Below are 8,086 nucleotides of genomic sequence, written 5' to 3' on the forward strand. Positions count from 1 at the left end.
TGGGTGTGTTCATGTTGGCCATCAACAATCTCTTCTTGGCCAACACTTCGTCGCGAGCAAGGTTGATGTACTCCTTTTGCCTCTCATCCATTTGGTAAGTATCCATGAAGAAAAGCTTCCTCTCCTCCTCTGCTAGGCGTAGATGCTCCTCGGTGGCTTGCCTCTTCTCCTCCAAAGCCAACTTCCTCTCCTCGTTGGCGGCAATCCTCTCCTCCAAAGCGGCTCTCCGAGCTTCAATAGCATCCATAGCCTCTTTCTCCAAGTTTCTTGCCATCTTCCTATCTTCATTTGCTTGCAACCGTGCATTTGCAATCCTTTCCATAGCCATTGCAATGTCATCATCTCCGGCCTTCTTTCCCTTCATATCTTTGGCGGTCTTCCTACCATGCACATTCCTCCGCCCATTGTTGACCGAGTGAGGAGTGGAGCTTCTCTTCTTCTTCCCTTCATCACTTGAATCATCATCATCGATGATTGTTGCATCACCGGTAGCATAGGCCGCCATAGTTGCCGCATCCAACTTGCCGCGGGTCTTCCACTTTTCTTCATTCCCTAGAACATCATAGCAATGTTGCAAGGTGAATGGCTTGCCAAGAATCTTGTTGCCTTTCTTGTTCTTCTTTCCCACATCCCTAAACAATCCTTGAGCCATATAGTTCTACACATATGCAGAAAAGAAAATAGATGAGCTATATGAAGTAGAACCGTATTCTTCTCATATGAGCCATATGTTGAACATAGTAGTAGAATGACTTACCCAATCATTCTCATTTGTGCCACTTGGATTGAGAACATCGATGTTGGCTTGCACGCCCGCCCATTTTTGGCAATCGGTGTTGATGCCGGACCAACGGGACCGAAGTGAGCGCATGGTTCGCTCGTGCCCACTTGTGTTGTGTGTGTTGAAATACTCCGTCATCCTCATCCAATATGTTTCTCTTGTTTGATCGGTACCGGTTGTTGGATCCATTCCAATTGTCAACCACGTCTTGCAAAGCAACTTGTCCTCTGCTATGGTGTAGTTGGCGGACCGACCGGGATGGCGAGGTTCAATCAACCCTTCTCCTTCCTCATCTACATCCTCATATTCCTCCTATCCATCGGGGGCTTCATCATGCACGAACAAGGATCCAACATTCATTGTCTCCATGAATGCCGCATCATCGACTCTACATTGCAATGAAATTCATTACTATACGGCTAGGTATGCATCTAAACTACAATTTCGACGAAAAGTAGTGTTTTTTACCTCTCGGGCATTTCATCATCCACCGTATGTGCGCCCGCGCGGTTGCCGGACGGAGGCGCCGGCTGGGTCGTCGGAGGAGGAGGAGGAGGCGTCTGGTTCGTCGGAGGAGGAGGAGGCTGCGGCCGGCGGGAGGCGGGCGCCTTCACTTTCTTCGGCGGCGCGACGGAGGCGACACCGATGTACGGCCATTTGGTCGACGGCGCCTTCCCCCTCCTCGGCGTGGGCCGCGCGTTGCCGGTGCCCTGCGCGGCTGCCATCTGCGCGGCGGAGGCACCTGCATGCAGCGCCCCACGCGGTGGAACGAAGAGCGCGCGCGCAACAGCCGTTGCGTTGCCGCCGTCGGCGCCGCCGCTAGGGTTTGGCGGCGGCGCGGTGGAAGCGGCGGCGGCGGAGGGTGGGACGGAGTAGGGAGGGGTCGGTGGGTTGCTGGAGGGGCCGTCCATCGTCGGGATTTCGCCGGCGGCCGCGCGGATTGGGTGCTCGGGCGGCGACGCGGAAGGGGAAGTTTCAGCGCGGGGGTTTTTTCGCGCGTGGACGAGCGATGCCGCGCGCTGTAGCCGACGCGTCACATATGCCGCTCCAGTTTGTGCAAAACACCGCGCGCCCTAAAAAAATTTACAGCGCCGCGCCTGCTTCCCTCCCGCGCGCGGTATACCGGCCGTTTTTTTGCAGCGCGGCCTATATAGCGCGTCTGTTGGAGATGCTCTTACGTTGGCAACTCTCGTTTTGGCCCAATACTGTCCGGCACATACATAACTTTAGAACGACTTGAAGCCCAGCAATATGATCTGGCTCAAACAAGAGGTCCGCTCCAGCATTAAAAGTTCGCCGCTTCAGCAGATAAGAGGTCTGGTCCAATATTATCCCTTTTCCTCGGATTTAAACTCATTAAATGCTGCGATCTTTTTCTTGTCACTTCATAACTTTAATTACGAAGGAGTACGGAGCATTCTTAACTTATGATGTGTTTGAGTTTGGGGAGAAGGGGCTATAGTAGAGAAAGCACCCTTAAATAAACCATTTGACCCCCATATTATAGTGCCCGGTGCCAGTGGCGGACGCAGGAAAGAATTGAAGGGTGGCACACCTCAAAAAAAAAAATTTGCGCACCCCCAAAATGTGAAAAACCTTTGCATAATGAAGTAATTAACAATATACAAGACAAATTCATTGTAAACATTGAAGTTCAATACATACATTTGTTACACACAGGCTTAGCAATTATATTACACAATTAAATCATTCAAACATTAGCAATTTTGTTTGTTACACACAGGTTTTGTTACACACAGAATTTGTATACATTTGCAATTTACCAAACAGAGAGACTGAGAGAATAACATATAATGAAGAATCAAAATCAGGTGCTACGGGAGTTGTTCTTCGTGATAACCGAGGCCAATTCATTGTTGCAGCTAACCAAGTATTGGTTCAGGTCTCGGATGTGAAATCCACAGAGGCACTAGCTCTCCAGCATGGGCTCAACCTGGCATTGCAAATGGGATGCAATCGTGCAGTATTCAATTCAGATAACCAATCAGTGGTCGAAGCAATGAACCAAAGAGGTTATTCCATGTGTCCAGCAGCATCGATCCTCAATTCTTACGCTCAACTAGCAACAAAATTTGTGAAAGTAACCTTTATATATTGTCCACGTGAGGTGAATGTAGTAGCAGATGAACTAGCAAAACAGGCGACTAGGAATAGTCCTGCTAGATGGCTAGATGATCCCCATCTTTTCTTCTACCAAAACTTGTACTCCCTCCGTTCGTGTTTAATTGACGCCAGATATGAAGATATGCTCTACTAACTAGCTTGTATTCCGCGTCGATTAGAACAAGTACAATAAGACTTAGTCAGCAGGCTATAAGGATTTAAATATAATATATGTGCTTAGTTGGAGGAGAGAGAAGAAGAGAGAGAAGGTGGGTGGGCTCTAATGCAATAGCCAGCTCTAGCACGTGCTCCTAGGCACTTTGTGAGACTAAATAGTGGGCCATGTGTTGATAAAGTAGTGCAATCTTAGAGCCAACTATTGTACATGCTAGCTATATGTTGACTATAAATGAGGTGGCATATTGCTTATAGCCATCAGCTGGCTATATTATTGGAATTGCTCTTAAAGAAGAACAGAGGTAGTATCATATTTAACAATCATTGAGTAATAAAGGTTGCTTTATTTTGTCAAAAAAAAAAAACTAACAGAGGCACAGAGCGCGGCAGCGCGGGGTCACTTGGTCCGCTGGTCGGCTGGTTGTCGGCCACTCGGCGGGAAGAGCGGCGCGGCGGCCGGCGGTCACTGCGGCGGCCCGGCCAGGGCTGGGTGACGCGGACACGCGGTCGGTGAGGGCAGAGAGCGCCGTCCGGGACAGGCAGTCCGCAGTCGAGTCGAGGTCGAGGGCGGGCCTGCCGCGTGCGGCGGTCGGTCGGGGCGGCGGCGGTTGGTCGGGGCTGGGGGCAGGGCCTCGGGTCGCTGCCACGCTGGGAATCGCGGCCTGGGAGCAGGGAGCCGCTCGTGAGTCCTGACCTCGACTTCTCCTATCCTCCCAGTGGGCTAATTGGGCTTTTTTTCATGGGTACCTAATTTTTTTCAGGAATTCTAGGTGGGCCACGGCCCCCTCGGCCCCCCCGCTGCGTCCGCCCATGCCTGGTGCGTGCCTCTCGACAGGGTGTGCGGTCCTCAGTGACTTATATAAACAATCTGAGGTCCACATTATTGAGGCCCAATGTGGCAACATGGTGTGTGGCATGCCCCATCGCGCCGCATTGAGAAGTGTAGTATAGCATTTGGCCATATTCTTTTTTGAGGGAAAACCATTCAACAAGCTTTATTGATATTCAAACACAATTACGTCGTTTATAAGTTTTTTGAAATAAAAATCTAGGGGCTCATTGTCTACATCAAGGTTGTGTCATCCAAACTGGTATTCCCACTCCAAATGATATGCCGATCCGAGTGTGAAAATCACAGTCTTTGTATAATGCCAGAAGGATTTGGCCACATTGTTAATGATGGATGCTGAAGCGGTGAACTTAATCACGATCAGTCACTTGTGGCAGCCAGACTTTTGGGCCTAGCATGACGATATGAATGGCTTATCTTCTGTGCATTCGACATATGAAATGATAATGAAGACCAAACAACGATGGGATATTATGTCCCGGTCAATTTAGGCGGAACATGGCTGGAAAGAAGCTTTCGAAAGTCCGTGTGCCCTCAAATCTTTGGGTTTTTGCATGGCTCTTGGTGCGATCTTCGCGTCGATGGTTGAGGTACGAGCACACATGCAAATGGCTCAAATGGTATCCATGCGGTAGTGGGCTCTTGTAGGCATGCACTTCTTGAATGAAATATGAGTCTTGTGCGAGGATAATCTGGCGCTACCGCATACGGTGATGAGAAGGATGATCTCTGAGGCTTTGGCTGTTTACTCTTAGCAACGTACTAGATGGACCCAACGCGCTCTGCCGCGCCATCCTCTGCCAATAGCGTTTAGATTTACGGCGTGACTTCTATTTTGCCGCTTTTTTGGTTGGCTCGGTCTGGCCTTGGCCAATGGCCACGACAGCCCTGGTTAGCTGCAATGTAAAGGGCAAAGCAGCAAGGCGACAACTTTTCTTCACAAGGCGTTTGATCAAGTAGTCAACCCCAATAATCCTCCTTTAAACATAAAGGATAGCATGTCACAACATCACACACATGCAGAGAGCCATGCAAAGAACCAAAGGCAGAGCGCGGAAAGCAGAGATTCTTGACCGTGTGGTAAATGTATATTCTAGAGCCACAGCTAGGGGTCATAGAAAGCATGATTGCAAACCCCAAAAAAGTCAGTAGCACTAAAACCAACCCAGAACGTAGAAAGTAACATTGAGCAACCATCATGCAGTAAACATCTAAAAAAATAGATATAACTGGAACCGACAAAACATACAATCCTGCATCTTCAATGTTCAGGCAATGGCCAACAATATGAGAGGCTCCTTTTGTCTCCTGCGAATGAGCACATCCGCATCGACAAGTCTAGCAAGCTCTCCCCACAGAACCACAATAGCATCGAGCCTACAAAAAAAAATCAACCCAGCAACCTGAGAGGCCACAGACAAATCAACTCTTCATAAATGAACCCGACTTGTAAATAAACTGAAAAGGAATATAACTTCCATCTGTCGGTCACACTTGCCGTAATCAGGAATGCCATGGACATCAAACATTGCTACATTAGTTACCCCGATGATGAGCCCAGCAACTAAAACATAGTTGAATCGCAAACCTTGTGAACTAAGATAAACCCAAACATTCAACCATCTAGCAAAACTGAGCTACTCACCAAGTCTCGATCAGTCAAATTAATTTAAGTTAAGCTCATACACCACCGAGCAACTTTAGAAAGGAAGAAATCACACGTCAAAAAAACAATAAGATTGGACAGAAAAAACAAAAGGGAAGTGAAACAATATGGATGTGAACCTTGCTCCAGCAGTGTCCAACGTTTCCAAGAGATGCATCTTCTCATGCTATGGTATTCTCAGGTCAGTTAGTATGATAATATCAGGAATTTATGAATTAATGTTACTTCAATTTGAGCCATGGAGGATAGTTTTTACCTCATCAATTACTTCTGTTTGTGAAAAAAAAGGGCTACAACCTGGAAAAGATATTTTCAATCAAATTAGAAATATTAGTGCCAAAAAAATTAAATATGAACAAATAGAGTAAATTGCATTTTAGCATCAGCTAGTGCCAGCTAAAACTTATTTCCACCGAACCATGTGACAAATATGCATTTTCTAACACGCATGAAATAGCATAACTAATTATTTTCTGGAATTGAAAGTACTATTTAGAAAATCACCGACGTGAATGCCACACAGAAGTCGCATTATTTTCTACCGTTCATGACATAATGCCTATATAATTTTGAGTTAGAAAAAAACAAATTTTGAGTAACAAATACTTTCTCCTGGATGCACAACTCTGAGTATAAAGAAAAGACATGGCATTTTTATTTGCCTACAAATTCTGTTCAGAAGGCAAGTATGATAATAATAAGCACCCTTTTATTTCCGCCAAAGTTATGTAATGGATGGGAAGTGAATTTTGACCGAAGAAGGGCAAGCACTCGATGGTTTCTCTGTAAAGTAGATAATGGACGGTAAGAAAAATTTACCGATTTGGAGAAGTTAAGCACACTAAACACCGCAAGTAATTGATCGTGAGAAGCAAAAAATTATGCGATAAAGTAGCACCTCTGTAGGATATTACTCTTCGGGAAAAGCTTATATCAACATGGCGGCAGTGGAGGCGGCGGCGGTGGAGGATGCGGTGGAGGAGGCGGCGGAGGCGGAGGCGGCGGCGGCGAAAGCGGTGGAGGCGGAGGCGGCGGCCAAGAGAGTCATGTGGGACTCATCTCTGGCCGAGGCCCTCGAACGCCGCAGGCGGTAGGACGAGATGTCCAATCGCCGCGTGCGCGGTGCAAGGAGTGTGTGAAGTGCTCGCGCTTCGACGACGGCAGCACGACTACGAGTAACCCCAGCTGTGGTAGGCCGCGCGACGGCGAGTAGGTACGAACGTTGTAGTTTTAGGTTAACTCGACTAACCATCTGTGCAAAGATGGTTCTTTTGGCCAATCAATAGTAATGAAAGAATATTTTGCGCGATTGCGGAGCATCCACGGAGACGCAATCTTGCCGCATATTTGGGTCAGGTTTGCGTCGCTACGGCCCGATCACTATGCGTCGTCCCGCTGGAGCAGGGTCCCGACACATTTTTGGTCTGCGCGGATGCAAACGGTTGCTCAGCTTCCGTTCGTCGCGCAACGATCCCAAAGCTCATCAAATCTTTCAGTCTGGCAAGTATAGTAGTGGGAGATGAAAGACGGTGTTGTTTTGGAGAGATTGGTGGATCAACGGGTATACTGCGCCGGAAATTGCTCCGGCAGTTGTTAAGCTGGTCACCACGAGAAGCAAGAAGATTAGGAAGATTTCAGATGCGCTACAAGGCAACACCTGGCTGGCTGGTGAAATTAGGAAGATTTCAGATGCGCTACAAGGCAACACCTGGCTGGCTGGTGTCGCCGACTCTATGAAAGTTGAAACGTGCATTAAGTGCATCGAACTTTGAGAGCTTGTGTAGAGGGTGGGGAGGGATGACCAGGAAACTGACATAATACCCTTGGAAAGGATCCATGGATGGAAATACTCGGCCAAAAACACCTACAAGCTGCTATGCCAAGGGAGCACAACATGTCCTATGTACAAGGCAGTTTGGCGATCGTATGCAACACCGAAGTGTAAGCTTTTATGTTTGCTGGCACTTCCATATCGGCTTTGGATCTCAGATAGGAGGCATCAGCATGGGCTTCAGGACAACATCGATCCTTGCTTTACCTGCCTTCAAGGGAGAGAAAGCCAACGATATTGATTTGACATTCTACAAGTTGATACTATTTTGTCATATCATCGTCACACTATAGATGGTTTGACACGGTAAAAGTAACCTCAAAATATTTTTTTATGATTTAGCACTACATATTAGGTAGATAGTAGAGAAAGCTAACGTTATTGGTTTGACAATAGTATACACGTTGATATTATTTTCTGAAATCATGGCAAACTTTAGATGGTTTGATCTTGTAAAAGTTTAGAGAATAGTTCACAAAAAAGACCCTCTATAGTAATTAATATCCTCTAAAGGCCACCTCCTCGAAAATTTTAATATATAGTTTGTATTGATTCATACTCTTTAGGCAGATTGTTTGATGCATTAGTTGCATCCCTATCTGCGTAGACTAATAGTGTTTCACGCGTAAGTTGAGCCCTGCCACTAGTGGAAAACAG

Source organism: Lolium rigidum, chromosome 7, assembly GCF_022539505.1.
Source record: "Lolium rigidum isolate FL_2022 chromosome 7, APGP_CSIRO_Lrig_0.1, whole genome shotgun sequence".
NCBI lineage: Eukaryota > Viridiplantae > Streptophyta > Magnoliopsida > Poales > Poaceae > Lolium > Lolium rigidum.